Genomic DNA, 22,286 nt, shown 5'->3' on the forward strand with positions numbered 1-22,286 from the left:
CCTTAGACCCACCGCTACTGGAAGGTAACTCACCTCACACTGCTGAAGTCCCGTAGACACAACCCCACACTGCTGAAGTCCCGTAGACTCAACCCCAGCTGCTGGATGACAGATTCCCGAACTGTCAACACCAAAATAACACCCAATTAATAATTGGGTCCCCACACATGACCATAAATACATACTTGGATAATTACTACATTACCCTAAGATTGGCTTGTTCAAGCCCAAGGCCCAATCCGTAGGCCCAAAGTCAACTATGAGTCAAAGCCTATTACATGGCCCAATTTTCCAAATTAGGCCCAAGCCTATACATGGTCTTATTCTAAGGCCCAACATTATACAATCATTAAGGCCCAACTATGGCCCATCTATGGCCTAATTTACCAAATTGGGCCCAATCCCTTACATGGGACTTACCCTAGGCCCATTAAATTATTTTAGTCCATATAATTATTCTCGGATAGCCCATTAATAATCTAATCATCAAGGCCCAAAAGAAAGGCCCAACAATAAACCCAAGTGAAGTTAGGGTTTCACATAAAATGCCGATTAGGGTTAAGTTTCATACTTAACCCATTAAGGACTTAATCCACTAAGGACTTAATCCATTAAGTCCAATATAACTTAGATTAATTTGTACCAATGATTATTATTTAATAGATGAAGTTATTAAATAATTCTTGTGTGTGTGACCCGATTAATTCTTAAAGTTAGGTTTCATTGGCATTAGGGATTTCCAATCCAAATATTAGCCCATTATCAACTTGTTGGGCTTTTAGATTAATTAGGGCTTTATTGGGCCTATTAAGCCCACTAGAATAATATTAAGTCCATTGGAGTCCATTAAGCTTTATTGGGCCCACTTGAGCTTACAAGGCCCATTAGGGTTTCAAGCACCCCCAAATGAATCAAACTCACAAGGCAACCACACTGCTACCCGACACGGCGGCCGGTGGCGGCAGCCACCAGCTTACGGTGGTGGTTTTTAGTTTCTTTCTCATTATTCCATTTCCAATTACATTTTACAAGACTAAATCTCAAGCCAACACACACCTACTAACACACACACAAAACACGGTGCTGCATGGTGGTAGCCACCACCTCATGGTGGTGGTAGTGGCTTCCTTGGTTTTCCAACCACACAAAATTCAACCTTACAACACCAATAACACACACTGACACCTTATGCCTGGAACAACAACACAACCACCCACCTGATGGCGTTGGGCGATGGCAGAACCATGGAGAGGTGGTAGTGGCGGTCTTGACGGCGGCAAGGAAACATTCATGGCGATAACAACAGCTTTGGGATGGCAACCACCCTTGCTCGGACTCCCGGATGCAACCATCACTTGGTGGTGTATAGCGGTGGAATCAACAACTAGTAGCAACAGCTTAAGCATCGATTTACGGCGGCGGTCGTGACTGTGGCCAAACACCGAACCCATGGAGAAAGGAGACGCTAACAGGCGGAGATGAGGGGAGAAGAGGTGGGCGAATCCCACCGGAAGCAGCAGCTACGACACCACAGGGCGCTCCTCTAACTACCTACTGTCGTGACTCCTCAAACCATTCTTCGCCTTCGACGGTGATGAAAGCAGCGGGATAATGGAAGTCGCCTCCACGGGAGAAAAGCAACATCATCCCCCGATCTTGAAGCTTCCGACCACGCAGGCGCTTCACCCTTGACCCCGACTTCACTGACAACAGAAGAGACCATCGTTCATGTAATGGAATGGAGGTGGCGGCTGAGAAAACTTCAAATATGTGTTAGCGGCTGGAAACGATGCTAGGGCTAGGGCAACCAGGGGGTGGCCGGGTTTAAATACCCCGATCCCCACACTTGTTTCCATAATAACCAAATGGTCCCTCCATCCCCCATTTCATTCAAAATAACTCCAATATTTAACATTTTACCCTCCGCATTAAATCCTTACATCTTAGGTACAAAATTTACCAGACAGCACCCAATATCTTAGTTATGACATATTCAGCCCTTCCACATCATTTCGCTTTAAATTAATTCCAAATAATTACCACGGAGTCCCTACCTTCATAAATATTTATAAACGGGGTCCAGAGCTTACACTTTTAACCCTTAACTTCCAAATTATGACAAATAGGTCCTCGTAACCAACACTCTGCTACAAAATTATTGATTTTAGGGCTACTATATCTTCATAAATTTATTTATTTATTTAATAAATAAACACGGTGTTACATAAGAACTCCCACAAGATTCTCAAAATTTATCATGGATCGTTCCCCTAAAAAAAAGGGCATCATCTGCATAAAAAAGATGAGAAATAATGGTGTTAGATGTACCCAGTTTAATGCCCTTATACAACATTAAAGCACATGCATCCTCCATAGCCAAATGAAGCCTTTCCATAGCCACATGAAGCCCTCCCGTGAGATTGTTGCTACTATTCGAAGGGCTTTATCCCTAAGCTACGGTTTTATTTACCATTTCTCTTTCAAGCCTCTGTTTTTCACTCCAATTAACTCACTAAAATTGCAGAATACCAACTTTTATGTTCGTACAACTTTAATATCTCACGTAAGTCCATGGATTTGATGCCCCTTGATTTTGAATTGTTTTTTCAAATTTTGTTAATTGTTTTCTTGAATGAATGTGATTGACTTGATTTTAATTGGTTTTCAAATTTTGTTAATTGTTGTCTTGAATGAATGTGATTCACTGAATTTTTTTGTTTTCCATTTGATTTTGAATTGGTTTTTTGAAGTATTTTAATAGTTGTCTTGATGATTTTAGGACTTTTGTTTAATTTTACACATTTGTATATCATTTTACTGAAATACACTATGATTTTCTTCTTTAGGGAACCAACCCGGTCTTATTTTTTTTGGTGCATACGAAGTGGTAAATGAAATGCCTAAGAAGGATATGAATGTCATGAATATACGAGATTGTCTTTTTAACAAATAAATGACTGAAGAAATGGTAAAATTTTCATCTCTTTTGTTAAAAAAATAACAAACATTTCTTAAACCATTTTTTTTCTTGTGAATGTGATTTTGTCGATAGTTATATAGTAACTGCTCAATGATTAATCCTTATTGTTTTCTTAGTTAATGAACATGTCTTGGGCATTTTTCTTAAGAGAATAAAGCTTATGAATCTTCATATAGTTTGAAGAAACGACTGAAATAACTAAGGGATGACATCTGGTTCTACTAAAAAAGCAGAAAATAAATGAGGAATGGTCTATTAGCAAAAAAACCAATAAGTTGAAGACTTTAAGACAAAGAATATTGCAAACAGGAAGTTATTTTCAACAGGGACAACACCCGATTATTTAGCTAAAATTCATTCTTTTTCAATATTAAGTATGAATCGAGTGGTCCTAAATTGAAGAAGATTTTGGAGCTCTTGCATTTGGGACAATATTTCTTTAATGACTAAAGTATATGTTAATTCTGAACATATTTGGTCTAACTGTAATGTCGGTATGTAGTCATTCAAGTTATATAACATGATCAATGTGTTAAAAAGGCAAAACATTTATCTTACATATAATATAAAACTTATCTTACTTGTAAATTTGATAAATATATAAATCATATGTATTTTTTGGAACTAGCTGTAATTAAAGTATTTAATTAATAAATGATTGTACGGACTTCTCTTCATAGAGTTAAAATGATAAGAAAATCATAAAGATAAGACTCTAGGATTTGTTTGGGCTTGTTTTGGTGGATAGTGGTAGCTTTACACAAAAGCTTTTCAAGTAGAAGATTTGTCTCACTCATTGTCTTGCAAAGCTTACGATAAGGTTCTTATATAGAAATAACAATGTACTTCTATTATTTTCTGTTATTTTGTATCTAGATGATGTTAACTAAGCTTTAAATGCATAAATAATTTCTATTTTTTCACTCTCATAAGAACTAGCTACATACTTCTTATTTTTTCACAAGTTTTTTGTCATGTCATTTTAATTTTGCTCCCACGATTACGTTGTCATATAGTCAGTTGTATATTTTTTATTTATAATCTTTGGATCAAGTTATATAAATGAATGAGTTTAGGTTCTAAGTTTTGTTTCTAACTTTTTATGCTCGGTGAATAATAATCTTTTTAGATACTATTGGTTTCAAGCTCCAATAAGATTGGAATAATGGGGATATTTTTGTAGAAAAAAAAAACAAAAACTACTATTATAATTTTTTTTCCAAGTATAACTTAAATTTGTCTTTTTTCATTTTGTGAAGATGTTTCTAATTATATTTATTATCTTTTAGTATTATAGCCATGATCGAACAATCTTAGGAGCAATATTATACAAATGGTTCTTATTTTTGTTAAGTTAGAGTTTCAAAGTTTCAATATAATTTTTGTTTTCATTTATAAAACAAGTTTAAAATTATGGTATTATCTAAATGTTTAGTTAAATAGACATCTTACCTATATTTTTTGGGAAGTGATTCGTACACAACAGTTTTTATCCGTACACAACATTTCATGTTTAATAGGGTTGTATAATACAACATTTTAAAATATAAATTGTTGTGTATGGAGAAATTTTGTTGTGTACAAATCAGCTCTTATTATAATATTGTGACATCTATTGGTATTGATTCAATATCAATGATTAACTTGATGAACCATCTATCCTTTAATTAACCGATGAACTTTTTAATTTTAAATGAAACAATATTATTTCAATGATTGATTGTTACTTTTTATCTTTTTTTATTTTTTTTCAATTTTCTATTTCTTTATACAACATGATTACATTAATTTTAGATAAAACAATGTTATCTTATGATTAGTTGTCTTTATTTTTATTAATTTATTTAATTTTATATTTCTTTATACAATATTATTATATTAATTTAAAATAACAATGATATAGGTTGTAACATCCCTATTTTTTACTGTCATTTTATAACTTTTTATTTATGCTTATTTAAAACATTTGTTATTGCGAATTTGGTCCCAAAATATTATTGACATGATATAATATCAAAATCAAGGCATTTCAAAAGATTTTATATTTTAAAAAAGTCTAGGATGTTGTAACATCCCAAAACTAATATCAAAATCTTATTTTTCAAAACCAACCAAAAACCATAGATGTTTACAAAACATAGTTCCCAAAGTGTCAAATCACAATCAGAATATCCAAAAATCAAATCTCATAAAAACTGAAGGATATGCACGATCAAACTTTCACTTTGCCCCGATCATCTAAAATACCTGAAATATAAAACTTAAACTGTAAGCCAAACCTTAGTGAGTTCCCCCAAATTACCACAAACAATCAAAATAATATACATAATGTATGCTGGCTTAACTGTCTCTCGACTGGATTACCCTGGCCCACAACCTCCCGGTTGGATTGCCACTTTGGCCTACAATCTCCCGATTGGATTGTCATTCTGGCCCACAACCTTCCAGATGGATTGCCATCGAGTTTGTTGGCCGACAACACAAACCAGTACAACCTCAAACCACCCATACTATGGCAATGTATGTAACAGATAAACATACCCATAACTAATACATATTTTGACATCCCCAATTTTTTGGCCAGAAAAGACTGATTTAGTTTATGCTTTTAAAATAAATCAGAGTAATCTCTCCAATAAAAATATACAGAATTTGTCCCAAAATAAAATATGATAAAAATTTATCAAAACATTTCTTAAAGAAATGTATTTTTCATTTCATTACAAAACTCGGGATGTCCACATCGATACAGACCAAAAGCATAAACTATATATTATAGGCATTACAACAGATATTTACATCTAGTGGTCTATAATCCAAAAACCCTCATCATCATCCAACTATGGTCTGGGTCCACTACCTATAATATAGAAAGCTGAGTGGGTCAAACTTGAGAGCCTAATGAGCATATATGGTTTTTAACCCACAAATAATAAATTTATTAATTTCATCATCCAATAATAAATTTATTAATTTCATCAACCAACAATAACCCTGATTACCCATTCCCGTTATCCTCACTTTACGTCCCTAAACACCTATCACAAGGGACCTAGCCTAAGGATCACCATCGGGATGGAATTTATTGCTAAGGGGATTCCTCGGCCATATCTTTCCGTAAGGCAGTCATGAGGGGGATGGAGTACATCTGGTGAACAGTTAGTTCAAAAATACCTACAGGTTGCGAGCCCGCTAGCGTTCCACAGGACTATCTAGAATAGTCTGTGGTCATCATCTATACTCCGTTAGATGACTGGAAACATCAACAACATCGAGGTCTCTCATCATTTTAACACACATCAACTATTTCATTTACCCATATTATACCCAACATATTTATAGATAAAAATACATATACAATTTAAATCATTCTAAACATGTATAAAAACTTCATTCAACATCCATCTCAAATAAACAATCAATATATATATATATATATATATATATATATATATATATATATATATATAGATACACACACACACAACACATATTTTATACAAAATACTTCATATCTATGTGTAAGATGAATGTGACTACACACTCACTTTATTTAAAGACTAGACGAATTCTCATGCGTTGCGCGACGCAGGTTAAAAATATATTGTTAGAATATAGTTTTCAGAAAGTCAATTTAGGTTCTTTTATTATTATTATATCTAATGTTTTCCTTTTAACTATGTTAAAAAATATATATTGAATTTTTTTTAAACATTATTTGATATTTTACTTTAGGTTTTAAATTTTACACTAAATATTTAAGCTTATTTAATATATTAATGTAGGTTATTTATTTAACTATAATGTTAACAAATTAATTATATCATATTTGATAAGTCACAAATTCTTCCATTTATGATAATGTTTAGAACTAAAAGAATATTTAAGTTAATAAATTAAGTATATTGTATGGAAATATGAAAAGTTGGAAGTTTCAAATGAATGTGGTGAAAGAAAAAAAATGTTTCATTTATAATATAGTACTAGGGGAATCCACACGCGTTGCGCGAGAATAAAATTATATAGTTAAAATAATAACTTTTACCAAATTATTATTTAATATATCTACTTCGAAACTAAATGTTAGTAGTAAATCATGCATATAGTTAACATATTAGTTTTATTAAACATTATAATTTAATTTTTAAGTCATTGTGATATATATAATTATTTTATAATTTTATAAACCGTTTAAAATTATGTAAATTATATATCAAATGAATGCTAATATAACGGGTAACAAAACGTATGAACAAAAATATGAACTGCAACTTTTAGTAATATAAAAATACAAAAACATCTATTATAACATGTGTATTAAAAAAGATATATATACAACGAATAATAAAAAAATATGAAAAATTAACACTACAACTTTTAATAACATAAAAACACTAAAACATTTATATTAAATTTTCATATTTAAATCACAAATCTCTTCAAATACATTAATGTTTTTAATGAGCAAAACTTTACAACTTTATAAAAGAAAGGAAAATAAAAAGTTATTAGTGATTACTAATTAATAATCATAAGTTAAAAATTCTTGAGTTGTAACTAATAAATATACATAAATTAGAAAACTCTTGAATTGTAGTATGTGTTTCAAATAAATACGGTACTTGGAAATGTATTATTATTATTATTATTATTATTATTATTATTATTATTATATTCGTCTAAATAATTGGTTTTGATATCATTATAAGTCTATCATAATTACATATAAAAAGTTCAAAATTATGTTATCTTTTAAATATTGTCTTTTAAATATGTTGTGTAGGATAACCCAACAAAAAAATAATATAAAATAAACATAATCAAAACAGAAAAACTACCATAAAATAAATAAGAGCATTGGGTGGTTGAATATATAAATAAAGATGTTACATAAAGATACATTTAAATTAAAATAAAAAATAACATTCGTCAACTTTGCTCAAAAAAAAAAACCTATAGCCATTTTATGAATCTTCTTTCTTCATTTAACACCATTCAACCATAGAAACTTGATGATAATTTTTCATTAACCTGCAATCAAAATATTTTTCCTGAAAAAGAAGAATCAGAAAGATATTTCAAGCAAAACATTGATGTTTGTAGAGTCGCATTCAAGATTAAGTAATACACACAAATCACATATAAAGATTAAATGAGAAACTGAATATAAAGAAATAATAGAAAAACTTCAGTTGTTTTGGTTGAAAGAAAATCATATTACAACTACCATCAATGCGACATAACCCATTTCTTCAAATCATTATATTTGGATCGTGAATGCTTCAACTATATGAAAACTTTTGAATCACAATATCTTCAAATCCTTCTTACATGTAAGATTTTATATAACACAAAAAACACAAAAGATTGGCCTTTTTATAGTAAACTTTTCACTAAATGCTAATTAAACATAATATAAGTTATAAAACATTTAAGTGTTAAATCATAATTAAGAAAACTTTTGAGTTGCATTAGTTTAAAAAAATGAGGTTTCAAATGAATGTGGTTTGAGAAAGTTAAAAAATGGGGTTTCAACTGCATGAGATTCAAGAAAAAATGCTAGCTTTATAAGTATGTATGATGATATGATGATTATAGTTTTAATTTTTACGTCATTATGATGTACATAATTCTTTGATAATTGTATAAACAGTTTAAAATTATGTAAATTATATATCAAACTACAACTTTTAGTAACATAAAAATACAAAAACATCTATTATAACATTTGTATTAAAAAAGATATATATACAACAAATAATAAAAAAAAAATATGAAAAATTAACACTTCAACTTTTAATAACATAAAAACACTAAAACATTTATTATAACATTTATATTAAATTTTCATATTTAAATCACAAATCTCTTCAAATACATTAATGTTTTTAATGAGCAAAACTTTACAACCTTATAAAAGAAAGGAAAATAAAAAGTTATTAGTGATTACTAATTAATAATCATAAGTTAAAAACTCTTGAGTTGTAACTAATAAATATACATAAATTAGAAAACTCTTGAGTTGTAGTATGAATTTCAAATGAATACACTACTTGGAAATGTGTATTTATTATTATTATTATTATTATTATTATTATTATTATTATTATTATTATTATTATTATTATATTCATCTAAATAATTGGTTTTGATTCATCATTTTAATCCATTCAATTATTAAACATAAAGATATTTAATTATAAATTTATAACATATATAGGTGAATATATATGTTAAACAAATCACATATAATATATATTTTCGTAAATGTCATATCTAATTATTATCGTAGTAATATGGATAAATAACTTTCATACATAATTACATATCAAATGTTAAAAATTATATTATGTTTTAAATATTGTCTTGTAAATATGTTGTGTAGGATATCCCAACAAAAAATAATAGAAAATAAACATAATCAAAATAGAAAAACTACACTCAAATAAATAAGAACATTGAGTGGTTGAATATATAAATAAAAATGTTACATAAATATACGTTTAAATTAAAAGAAAAAAACTAACATTCGTCTATTTTGCTTAAACAAAAAAAACATATATCCGTTTTCTGAATCTTTTTTCTTTATTGAACATCATTCAACCATAGAAAGTTGATGACAATTCTTCACTAACCTGCAATCAAAATGTTTTTCTTGAAAAAGAAAAATGAGAAAGATATTCTAAGCAAAACATTAATGTTTGGAAAGTCACATTCAAGATTGAGTAATACATACAAATCGTCATATGAGAAATTGAATATAAAGAAAGAATAGAAAAACTTCATTTGTTTTGGTTGAAAGAAAAAATCATATTACAATTACCATCAATGCGACATAACCCATTTCTTTAAATCATGATATTTGGATCGTGCATGCTTCAACTATATGAAAACTTTTGAATCATAATATCTTCAACCAAATGACGACTTTTTGTAAGAAAAATGTACTAATATAACTACATATATAATGAATAATGAAGGTGAAAGCGTGTGAGGGTTTAAAATGCATGAGGTGTTGAACTTATAGAGTGTGTAATTTTCTTGGAATGAGATTATGTGTAATTAATTACTTTGAAGATGAAAGGGTGTGGAGGTTTCAAATGCATGAGGTGTTGGCAAATTTTTATGGGGGTTTCAAATGCATGAGATTTAAGAAAAAAATGCTAGTTTATAAGTATGTATGATGATTGGGCAACACTTCATCCCTTAAAACAATATTTTTCGATAAAAATGAGATGTTTTCTAAAAAAAACCAGGCTTCACGTGGACAGAGTTTCGGCTCGAAAACTCTTTTTCTCGGGATCGTCGGGTGCTTCGAGACTTGCTTATGATGTTAGGATGGTATTTTAGATTTAGGGTTATTTAGTGTAACATAAAGGAAAGTAGAGTGTGAGAGGATGTAAAGTTTGTAACATCAAGTCGACTGGCTTTGCTTACTATTTATAGTGGTTGATGCCTTGAGTTACGTTGGGCCTAACTTTCCTGGTACGCGGGGCGTACTACTTCACCAACACTACGCTGGGTGTACATCGATTATGCTGGGCGTACAAAGGGATTATCTCGGACGCGTCAAGGCTACGAACACGTGTGTACCATGCAATGGAATAGGGATACCTAGACAATTTCGGACCATGAACACAATAGTACGCTGAGCGTGCATATCTCGTACGTTGGGCATACATATATACGCTAAGCGTACCTCTTGGTACGCTAGGCGTTCTTCCAACTTTGAAGTTTTTGCTTGAATCTTCAAAAATTAAAATCTTTTGCATATGTGCTCCGTTTTTGATGTTTTTTGTATCCACGCATAGGTGAAATCATATTTAAACTCCGTTGGCTAATTCTGACTTTATTTTTAAAGTTATATTTTAACAGGCCGGGACAGGAAAAGTCCGTTAAAAATTTATAACTTCTTCATCGGACGTCCGTTTCCGTCTGTCTTTTTACCGTTAAACTACAATCAACAAGATCTTAAATTCTCGTTTAGGTTGTGTTAGGTAAAAATCGCTCGATCTAAAATTCGAGTTTCGGGCTGCACACTGCTATGCCAAATCTTAGAAAATTCATAACTTGCTCATACGAAGTCAGATTTGGACACTTTTTTTATCCACACTCTCGGTTTAACATATACTATGAATTTTATTTAGATCGCTAAGGCTAAAAAGAAATTTATCATAAATTCACTTTTTTCGTCACACAGCGTCGTGCCGGTTCTGTCGCGAAACTTCGACATGTCATAACTTCTTCGTTATAACTCGGATTTCGGTATTCTTTATATCTCCGAAATCCTTGTTTCAACCACTACAACTTCCTTTGTAGATATCGACTTTATCTAACATTTATTTTCGATGCTTATTTTTATTCTTAGTTTATTAAATCATAATAATTAAGTGTAAGCACATAATACTTAAATAATACATCTTTATTACTTCGAAACAAGTTACAAAGGTTGACCTAAACTATTAAATAATCGTTAATTCCTAGCCTAGAAACATGGGCGTTACAATTCTCTCCCCCTTAAGATGATTCCGTTCCCGAAATCATACATCAACAAACAAATGCGGATAGCGATTCATCATGTCACTCTCCGTTTCCCAAGTGAGATTTGGCCCATTCATATGTTTCCATCGCTCAAGCACTAAATCGACCATCTTGCGTCGCAACTTCATAGTCTTACGGTCAACGATTGCCTCAGGTTCTTCAATTAACCTCTTGCTTTCATCTAATCTTAATTCAGAAATTGGAATTATGTCCGACACTTCTCCCGTGAACATACTCAAATAACACATATGGAAAGTGTAATGAATACCATCTATTTCTTCTGGTAATTCTAGCTTGTAATCTTGGTTCCCAATCTTCCGAAGAACTTTAAACGGTCCAATAAACCTTGGACTCAACTTTCCTCTTTTACCAAATCTTATAAGTCCCTTCCACGACGAGACTTTAAGTAAAACAGAATCTCCAATTTCAAATGTTATTGATTATCTTTTCTTGTCAGCATAGCTCTTTCAACGATCTTGAGCTGCTAACATCCTTTTCGTAATCACTTTCAACTTTTCAGCAGTCTGATGAACTATCTCAGGCCCCATAAACTGCTTTTCTCTAACTTCAAGCCAACATGACGGCATTCGACATTTTTGTCCATACAAAGCTTGATAAGGTGTCATCTTAATGCTCGAGTGGAAACTATTATTGTAGGAAAATTTTACCAAAGGTAAGTGTTCATCCCAGTTACCTTGGAATTCTAGGGTACATGCTCTAAGCATATCCTCCAATGTTTGAATCGTTCGTTCGCTTTGACCATCGGTTTGCGGATGGTAAGCTACACTAAAACATAATTTCGTACCTAATTCCTCTTGTAGACTTCTCCAAAACTTTGACGTGAAACGACTATCACGACCTGATACAATCGTTAAAGGAACACCGTGAAGTCTTACTATGTCCTTCACGTAAGCATTTGTAAGTTTATCCATAGAACATTTTTCATTGGCTGCTATGAAGAGTGCACTTTTAGTTAACCAATCAACGACCACCCAAATCATGTCGTGACCGCTCTTCGTTCTGGGCAGTTTAGTCACAAAATCCATGGTGATGTATTTCCATTTACCCATAAGTACATGTAAAGTTTCTAAAATTCCATACAGTTTCTAATGTTGTGCCTTAACCCTCACACATGTCACACACTCGGCCACATACTTTGCAATAGCTTCATCGTCGGCCACCAATAGTGGAGTTTTAGATCCCTATATATTTTTGTGTTGCCGAGATGAATCGAGTACATGGTCTTGTGAGCTTCTTCCATCAAAAGATCTCTTATTCCTCCCATTTTAGGTACCCAAATCCTATCTTGGAATACCTTTAGTCCTTGACCGTTTATATCGAACACTAACGTTTTTCCCAAACGTTCTTCTTTTCTGTCATTTTTCTATAAAGCTTCTATCTGAGCTTTCTTGATGCTTTCTATAATTGCTGAGACAACCTCGATTCTTAATGCTCTTAGCCTTTTATTTTCAAGGCTCACTTTTCTGCTTAAAGCATCAGCTACAACCTTTGCTTTACCAGGGAGGTAAAGTATTTCACAATTGTAATCCTTAAGCAACTCTAGCCAACGCCGTTATCTCATGTTCAATTCCTTCTGATTAAAGAGATACTGAAGACTCTTATGATCAATGAAAAGTTTGCACTTTGTACCGTAAAGATAATGTCTCCATATCTTTAAAGTGAACACTACAGTTGCCAACTCCATATCATGAGTGGGGTAGTTCTTTTCACGTTCTTTCAATTGTCTCGATGCATATGCTATCACCTTATCCCTTTGGGTCAGAACACAACCTAACCCAACTCCAGATGCATTGCCATAAACTGCAAAGTCTTCAAAAGAGCTATGCTGACAAGAATCGGTGCTTCACATAATTTCTTCTTTAACTTCTCAAAGGCTTCCTTATGCTTCTCACTCCAAGTAATCCTAGAAAGCTTCGGATCTCCGTAGGAATCTTGGGTTATTCCCACTTTGTTATAGCTTCAATCTTAGTTGGGTCAAACATAATCCCTTCTTGGTTAACCACATGACCCAAAAATAGACTTCTTGAATCCAAAAATCACATTCGAACAACTTTACATACAACTTCTCTTTTTTCAGAACTTTTAACACATCTCACAGATGCTTGTCATGCTCCTTCTTGCTTTTTGAATAAATCAAAATATCATCTATGAACACTATCACAAATTTATCGAGGAATTGTTTACAAACCCTATTCATCAAATCCATGAAGGCTGTTGGAGAATTGGTTAGTCCAAACGATATAACCAAAAACTTATAGTGTCCATATATTGTTCTGAATGTAGTCTTCTCAATATCCTGCTCTCTCACTGTTAGCTGATGATATCCTGACCTAAGATCGATCTTCGAGAAATAGCTCAAACGTTGCAGCTGATCGAACAGGTCATCAATCCTTGGCAACATGTACTTGGTCTTTATTGTTGCCTTGTTCAGCTCTCTGTAACCTATGCACATTCTCATGCTCCCATCTTTCTTCTTTAGGAATAACACCGGAGCTCCCCAAGGTGATGAACTAGGTCTAATGAAACCGTTGTTCAACAACTCCTGAAGTTGCGTCATAAGCACCTTCATCTCTGTCGGTGCTAATCGATATGGTGATTTTGCTATTGGTTTTGTTCGTGATAATAAGTCTATTCTAAACTCCACTTGTCTATCAGGGAGCAATCTAAGAAGATTTTCGGGAAAGACTTCTGGATAGTTACACACCACTGGTATGCTTTGCATTTCCTTCTTCTCCTTTTTGGCATCGATCATGAATGGCAAGTATGATGTGCATCCTTTAGACAAACATTTTTTTGGCTTTCATCAGGGAAATGATTCCAGAATTCACTATGGGTTTGTCCCCATACACCATAAATGACTCTTTTCCAGACGAGTTTACCCTTACTATCTTTTTCTTGCACATTATTTCGACATCATTGGCGCTAAGCCAATCCATCCCCAGAACGATGTTGAAACCATTCAACTCAATGGGTAACATTTCCTCATGGAATTTGTTTCAGTTCAGGTCGATGACAATGTTCTTAATGCAATCATTAACACGTATGAATTTGCGTAGCAACTTCTATAATTAGGGCATCATCTAGTTTTCTATAGGCAATGCTAGTCTTCCACCAAATTTATGTGATATAAAGGAGTAATTTGTTCCAAAATCAAACAATAAATTGGCAGGCAAATTATTTACAAGAAAGGTACATGAAGCGACAACCGCTGTATCCTTTGTGGCTTCCAATGCCATCTGGAAAGCTCTGGCTTTTGGCTTTGGTAGGAGATTGGGCCTTGTTGCCTCCTCCTTCTTCGGGTAGTCCTTAGCAATGTGCCCTTCTTCATTACATCTATAGAACACCCTTTTATTGGATGTGAACTCCTTGGCGTAGTGCCCTGGTTTTCCACATTTGTAACAAGTTACTTCTCCGTCACATTTCGAAGAGTGCTTCTTCTTGCACTTCTCACATCACTTTACTACGGCTCCTCCTCCAAATTTCCTCGAACCATACTTCGAGAATTTTCTCTTCTTGATGGAATTTGAAGTTCCTTCAAACTTTTTCTTCTTGTCAACTTTAACCTTGTTGGCGGCTCTTCCCTTGATCATATGTTCAATAGACTTGGCAGTCCATATAGTTGCCTCTAAAGTAAGTGCATGACGCACTGGCACCGCATACTCCCATGGAAGTCCCTTTGCGTACCTATCAATTTTTTTTCAGCTCATTTGGGACAATACGCAAAACAAAATCCATTTTGTCTGTGAAGTTATTAGTGTATTCATTAATGGACATGCTTCCCTTTTTTAGTGTAAGAAATTGGTTTTCTAGCTCAAGTAGATTTTGGGCTGAGCAGTACTTACGCTTGAAATACACCAAGAAATCTTCCCAAGTGCGTTGTAGTGGCTCAATAGGGCTTAGGGTCTTCCCCAGAGTATTCCACCAATGAACAACGCCACCTCTGAACTGACGCATTGCAAATATGGTTTGTAGCTTGCCTTTGCAACTGTAACGCCCGTGTTTCTAGGCTAGGCATTATTAATGATGTAATAGTCTAGGTCAACATTTGTAACTCGTTTTGAAGTAATAAGAGTGAATTATGTGAATTTATGTGCTTATACTTAATTATTATGAAATAATAAATTAAGGATAAAAATAAGCATCGAAAATAAATATTAGATAAACCCGATATCTATGAAGGAAGTTGTAGTGGTTGAAACAAGGATTCCGGAGATATAAAGAATACCGAAATCCGAGTTATAACAAAGAAGTTATGACCTGGCGAAGTTTCACTACAGAATCGGCACAACGCTGTATGACGTAAAAAGTAAATTTATGATAAAGTGCTTTTTAGCCTTAACAATCTTAATGAAAGTCGTAGTATACGATAAACAAAGAGTGTGCATAAAAGAATGTGCAAATCTGACTTCGTATGAGGGACTTATAAACTTTCTAAGATTTGTTGTAGCAGTATGCAGCCCGGAACTCGAATTATAGATTGAACGATTTTTAGCCGACACAACCTAAACGAGAATCGAAGATCTCGTTGATAGTATTTTAACAGTAAAAAGAGTGACGGAAACGGAAAGACTGACGGAAACGGACGTCGGATGAAGATTTTTATAGTTTATTTTTAGTTACAACCATCTCATTTTAGTTAATCTTCATGCATATTTTCTCTTTTTGTTATTTTTCTCCTTTTTCGGGTGCTTTCCAGTATCTTGAGCTTATTTTCAGGATTTATCGAAGACTAATTGTTATTGGAGGTTTGGAAGGAGTCCCAGTTTGTTAAAAATATAAAAAATGAAGTCAAAATTCACCGACGGAGTCTAAACAAAAGTTGTATAATATAATCTCGCCTACGCGTGGATATAAAGAACGTCAAAACGGAGTCCGTATGCTAAAGATATGAATTTTTGAAGTTTTAAATATAAAACTCAAGACTTATCCGAAGCCGTACACCCAACGTACGAGTTTACGCCCCACGTACTCGGATTAGGTTTGAAGTTGGACACGTCGCCTCTTCCTTCGGACGGATGACACGTATCTCCACATCGACGCGTCTGAGGCCCAGAAACCGAACCAATGACACATCTCACAGAACACCCTGTGGTCTCGCAAGTACGCCCATCGTACCCAATGCCTCGTGTCCTCGCAGGTACGCCCAACGTACCGCGGGTCAGTCTCCTACTATGAATAGCAAGTGAAGCCCTCCGAAAATGGTTGCTAATTCTCATACTCTTTCACTCTCTATACCCTCTCTAGCCTATCCTAATACCCCCGAAGCCTAGGGAACCACCCTAACACCCGAAGCAAACCCCAAAGCACCCGAAGACCCGAGAAAACAGTTTTTCAAGTCGAAACTCTGCCCGTACAAAGCCCTGTTTTTGAGCAAACCTCCTAGTTTCATCAAATAAGATTATTTTAGGAAGCGAAGTGATGTCCGAATCACCACCTTATCATGTGAGTGCATAGTTACGTTCATTTACACATATATATGAAGTATTTTATATAATTTACGTGGTATGTGTGTGCATACTATTTGATTACTTGAGATCTATATTGGATGAAAGATTTAAACTTTGTTTTTAAGATCTGAACTTTATATTTATTTATATCTACAAATATGTTGGGTAGAACATGGGTAGATGAAATAACTGGTGTGTGAAGAAAGATGAGTTGGATGATGAAAAGAATGGTGAGATGAGGGTGAGAGGTGAAAAATGAGAGAAGCTCTTACCCAAACGTTGGCCTCGTCGTCTAGCAGAGTTTAGATGACAACCATGGACTATTCTAGACGGTCCGTGGAACACTAGCAGACTCGCAACCCGTGGGTGTGTGAACAATATGTTCACCAGATGTACTCTAAAAACTCATTGACATGTATTGCAAGTGGACTCTCGAAAATAATATTGTCAATAAATGAGAGCTATAGACTTAACACATGTTATATAAACCTTTGCAGCTATGGACTTAGTGCATGTTGTATAAACCGTGACAGATATGAACTTAGTACCTATTGTGTAAACCCTGGCGACGATGAGACTTCGTGCCTATTCCTTAGGAGGAATCCTTAGGAATGAGTGATAAATGATTATTAGGGTAGATCCTTAAGAAATAAAGAAGATAATGGTGATGAGTAATTGGGTTAATTGTTTGATGATAAAACTTAATAACTTTATTATTGTGGGTTGAAAACCCTATGTACTCACCAGGTTTCCCAACCCGACCCACTCAGTTTATTTGTATCACAGGTGTTGATATAAAGCTACACTACATTGAGTGATTTAAAGAGATGTAGATCACTAATGTAAATGAATGTAAGTTCTGTTTATGCTTATGTTTCTGTATTAATGATGACATCCCAAAGTTTTAATATGAACAAAATGCATTTCTTCGAAAATGCTTTAATAATAAATTTATCATGTTTTTCTGTGGACAAATTCCGAAATATATTTCTTTAAATATATACTCTGATTTTCACATAAATTATAAACAAATCGGTCTTTTCTGGCCGTGAAAATGGGGATGTCACAGTTGGTATCAGAGCATTAGTTTAAGCGAACTAGGAATTTGTAGGATTTCTAGACTTAAACTCAGAATGCTAAGTGATGATCATGAGATGAGTATCTACCATAGTTTAGACACGAGCACTAGAATATTTTAGGAAAAATGCCTGAAATGCTTTTATGTGCTAAATGCTATAAAGATGTCTTATACGCTATTATTTAATCCGATCTATGGTCTGTTGCCGACTGGAAGAAAGCACGTTTTACTGAAGATTTGGGGGGATTTTCATTATCAACACCTTGGAGAATCACTTATTTTCTCTCAAGAAGGCTTTAGAATAACTTGAAGATTAGTGTAATTTCATTTCATCTTGCACTTTGAATCATGTTTGGTATCTCTAAACCAGCTTGTACTTCTTTTATTTTGGCCATGCTTGGATAGATTCACATTTGGTTGATTAGGGTTTAACACATGGATGATTAGTTGCTTTAAAGACTTATTATTATCTTGTGTTTGAAGTTTATGGAAATGTTTTCTGGTCAAACATCTCCTTGTGTTTATTTATCTTTTATCCTGAGCTTTGATGAATGAATGTTTTATTTTGTTGGCTAATTTCTTGGTTAAGTAATGAACCCTCAAATTAGTAAGAAACAAATGGTTTATATGTTTGTTTTCATTTCATTTAGACCATGGGAATGTTTCCTCCATAATGATAATGTAAGCATTTGATTATCTTTTGGAGTTGGTAACTCTTAGAACTTAAAGCTAATTGATTTTCACAATATTACATGCTTCATTGATTTTGTGACTTTAATTAAGGAAATGTGTGTGGGGCTCCTCTAACCATTTTAATAACAATGAAGAGTTGAGTTAATTTGTGCTTATGAATTGCTATAGCCAAGTTAAACAAATTCACAAGATTTTCTCCATTTAACTTTTGATTAGTCAAGTATGTCATCCATGTGGTGTACCCAATATCAACTAATTTCACTTCATTAAATTTAATCAAATCTTTTACTTGTTTACCTGTCTTATTTACATTCTAGCTAGTTTTAGTTCTTTCAAACAATCAAAGAGAATCCCTGCCCCCCCCCCCCCCCCCCCCCCCGGCCATTTTAATTTTACTTTTGCTTTATAAGTACTTTAACAAGTGATTTGCATAGAGATTTAAATTGAACCAATCTCCGTGGATACGATCCCTTTACCACTATACACTATTTTAGCGTGTAATATTTAGGGTATTTACTTTGTTAGCCTCGACAACCACTGCACACCACCACTTAACTCTTTATCCTTCAATGGCCATGATACTTCTTCATCCCTCACCAAACATTGGGAAAGTGTCATAAAAGCCCTTAAGTTAGTTTTTTAGGTTTAATAAAGCCTCATGTTTGTAAGAATTTTGTTATTTATGGTTTTTATCAGGCCAAGCAGGTAACATTGCCATATTGGATGCCATATGGTTGATCAGTGCTCACTGTATCTTCTTTGTTGACATCATACAGTTAGGTACGAAATTAGGAATCTTCAATTTTTCTTTTTAAGAGCCATAGACAAAATATGAAAAGCCCTAAATCACCACATAAATGGTTATCGACAAATTCACCACCTCCACTGTGGATGGAGCTTACATGGTTGTGGGATAGTGGGAGATGAGTTCAAGCAGGAGATGGGTAAAGGGTCAAACTACAAAACCAAACATGCTATGTTCATCCCTTTCTTAACAATCATTCATTAATTGATGATATATGATGAACATGGGATGTTCACCTATAACTCAAGCCTGTAAATGTAAAAGTAAAAGCTTCGAGTGCCTTTTTCAGTTTTCCTTCATAATATTCATCTTTGGGGTTAATTGAACCCTGATTCGACCACTCATGTCTAGAGTAAGACTCTGATGGGGATTGTCTTCTTGTTATCCTCACAAAACCTTTCCCTTTTGAAATCCTTAGTCAATAAACAACATTCCATTGACGAAGCAGATGGAGCACCAGATTAGAAGCCGTGGAGCACCAAAACTCATGCACTAGTCGGGATGATGAAATCTAAAATCATAAAACAAAACCATATTGATGAGGAAATTGTTTCGATCCGGAGGAGATGTTACCTAAACTATTCAATCAGTCGAAATGTGTGGCATCTTCAAATACAATGAAAAAGCCCAATCTTGTCTCAGTTCAGGATACGGTCTCTCAACATCATCCATTGGTAGACTCTCATATGCCACAATCTGTCAAGAGACGCTTCTCAAAACAGGTTTCCGACCATCTCCACCAAAGTAGCATGTGTATCCATTGCTCCATCTTCTGTTTAAAAGTGTTCAAACTAATAGGGCTTTCTCCTTATGTGTGTGTATCTATGTTCTTATTTTCTCACCTTTGGTGCATTTGTAATTATTGAATTTAGGAACACATGTTGCTTTCTTTTATTCAAGTCTACTCATTGGTATTATTTCTCTCCCAATGTTGAAGTCATATAACATCTTGATTCTTGTCTTTTGTTCTAAAAACGATGTTGAATCAAGACTTGTTCAATCAAATTCTAAGGATAGATATTGTTCTAAATGTTAAGTCTTACATGGTTAAGATATATGGATTGTGTATAAAGAGTTCGATGTGGGATGTTTTTGGAAAACATTGTGAATAGAACAGGGGATGGAGAAAAACGATAAACATGTGGTGATAGCTTGCTGTTTGAGTCTATATTTGAAGGTCCGAAGCAAGAAGAAAACTCTCGATTTGTAGGTTTGAATCAAGAAGAAAATTGATGGTGTTCGATTTGGAGGTGTGAAAGTGATGGTGTTCAAGAAGAAAATGTCTTCTATTTGCAGGTGAAGGCGATGGAGATGGGGTTTGACTGCTAAGAAGGAGAGAGAGAAAGAAAGAAAGAGAGAGGGAGAGATGGAGGATGGTCAATTTGGTCCCAACAAAGTTACCCGTTTGACCTGATAAAAGCCATAAATAACAAAATTCTCACAAACATGAGGCTTTATTAACTCTAAAAAACTTCAAAGGGTAAAACCAATATTTTTTAAAAAACTAAAGGGTTTTTATATCATTTTACCCAAACATTTCTACAACATGCAAGTCTAGTCAGATGCAAGAAATCATTTTTGAAAATTGTTGGCACAAATCCAGACCCAACATCCAAGCTGATGTATCTGTCTTTCTTCTCTTGTGATATAGTAAGAACTAATCCCACAAAATGATAACGCCCTAAATCAAACCCACCATCTCCGATAGGCAACAACCTAGATCCTCTCATCTCGGTTTCCCCCCGCCAGTAACCACTCACCCCCAAACCACAATCTGCACTCTAAAGCTTACTTAACAAATCGATCTGAAACTCAATGCCGATTTGGGGAGTTTTCCTGTTTGACAGCGGTGAGGGTTTTATAGAAAATCTGATTTCTGAAACTCGATTTCATAAAATCGATTAATGTATTCAAGGATTCAAATTTCTAACTCAAAAGAATACATAGACCAGATGCAAATAAAAAAGCCATGGTGGAGGAGATCGAGACTGGAGAAGGATGGTGTTGAAATGATCGGGACCATACTTCTTTTTGCTAGGATTATGTTCTTCCGTTCTTGATTCAACTCTGCAGGTCCAAGGCTTGATTTAGGGATTTATTATCATGGGAATGATTATGTTTTGACTATGCAGATCCACCATCACCAATAGCAGATCGAGGCTAGATGCAGGAAAAAGAGAATGAAGATCTGATGAATATTCTTGTGATGCTTCCTGCAACAGAAATAAAGGTGCAACAGAAATAGAGGAAATAAGATGAGAGGAAATAAAGGCTAGGGTTTAAATTTCCGGCGAGGTTTCTGATTATGCTCTTGGTGTGTTTTTCATACATATCGACGACAACGATAGTGCATATCAGCAGTTTACGTTGCAAATTGATGGAGCAGACCGACGAATTTAGTGTACATATATGCGGTTGTAGAGTACAAATCGAAGACATATAGAGGTTTCCGAAATATGGCCGGATGGTTTCTGTTGGTCCAGCGTATGAGGATTTAAGAGGTTTTTTTGGTTTATAGCTTTACAGAAATATGATGAGAGGGTATCATATTAACTGTCGTTAGGATGGGGGTGATCTAGTTAATTTGGGGTTGGGGTTTATTTAATTCATTTTTTTAATAAATAATAAATAAATTGATAATAATAATTTGATTAATAAAAAAATAAGTAAAGTTAAAATAATCTTTTTATATATGGTAGAGGCCACCGTTATAACAAAAAT

This window comes from Lactuca saligna, chromosome 8 (assembly GCF_052625555.1).
Source record: "Lactuca saligna cultivar CGN05327 chromosome 8, ASM5262555v1, whole genome shotgun sequence".
Lineage (NCBI taxonomy): Eukaryota > Viridiplantae > Streptophyta > Magnoliopsida > Asterales > Asteraceae > Lactuca > Lactuca saligna.